Genomic DNA, 972 nt, shown 5'->3' with positions numbered 1-972 from the left:
ACTTCTGCAATAATCTGCAGATTGTCTTCTTTAAAAAGAGACCGATCGTAGGTCTGTATTCAAAAGTGTTTATGAATTATAATAATTTAAGTTTGAATAGTGCACTTTCACGTCAAGGGGGGGTGACAGTTCAGAGGTTAAACTGCAGACAATCTGTTGACTTGTTACACTGGTCTTAACCCTTCTGCATCAATTAAAAAAGTTACACATAGGTCCATAGAGGACAAAAATGTCTGTCAAAAACTGTCATAATAATTTAAAGCTTGGGAGCACAGTTAAGTTTGGCCTCATTTTAAAGAAGACTCATGGCAGATTGTTGAAGTAAAAAAAAAGTTTAAAAAGTGAAACCAAAAAAAAAAGTTAGAGGTTTAAGTTTATGAACAATGTTTTATATAAAATATATATTTTATGAAACATATTGAACTCTAAACCTGCTAGAAAATCAAAGTCATAAATCTAAACAAGTTGTGTTCCAAATTTGAGGTTGCTATCTCAAAAAATTTGATTTCAGTAAGATTTTGTTTGGGCGCAGCACCACATTTTCCCCATTAGATGCCAGCAAAACTCCGCTGGAGCACGCAGTGCTTGGATTTGTGATCTGCAGTAGAGTTTCTCTCTCAAATATTACAAGCACACACACAATTGTTTTTTTTATGACACGGATACAAACCACACACTGACATCCATAACACACCCACACAATTATAGCTGCATTGTTTATCCAATTGGTTCAATAATAAGCAGAAGCAGAAAACAGGAATAAAGCAAGTATTTGCTTTATAGGCCAAACCTGAAGAAAATGGCACCATCTGGTAAAATTTTTTACAAAAATTACATTTTGAAGCCTTGCCAACAGAATGAAAGCATATTAACAAAAATGGCATTTTTCAGTAAAAGGCACAATATGTAAGATTTTTTTTATTAATCTATCCAAAAACCACTAGAACGGTGTTATATATTTTGCTGACTTGT

The 972-nt window shown here is 33.2% G+C and overlaps 1 protein-coding gene across 2 annotated transcripts in view; it reads left to right on the top strand.

Annotated features, from left to right (window-relative positions):
• The window catches only part of prpf39 (PRP39 pre-mRNA processing factor 39 homolog (yeast)), a 22,302-nt gene that overhangs the window by 14,447 nt on the left and 6,883 nt on the right, over positions 1–972 (top strand). The gene's annotated exons all lie outside the window — the stretch shown is intronic.

Source organism: Sinocyclocheilus grahami, unplaced genomic scaffold (assembly GCF_001515645.1).
Source record: "Sinocyclocheilus grahami isolate Dianchi unplaced genomic scaffold, SAMN03320097.WGS_v1.1 scaffold2249.1, whole genome shotgun sequence".
Lineage (NCBI taxonomy): Eukaryota > Metazoa > Chordata > Actinopteri > Cypriniformes > Cyprinidae > Sinocyclocheilus > Sinocyclocheilus grahami.
The sequence above is the reverse complement of the archived record's forward strand: the minus strand, read 5'-3'. Positions and strand labels throughout refer to the sequence as shown.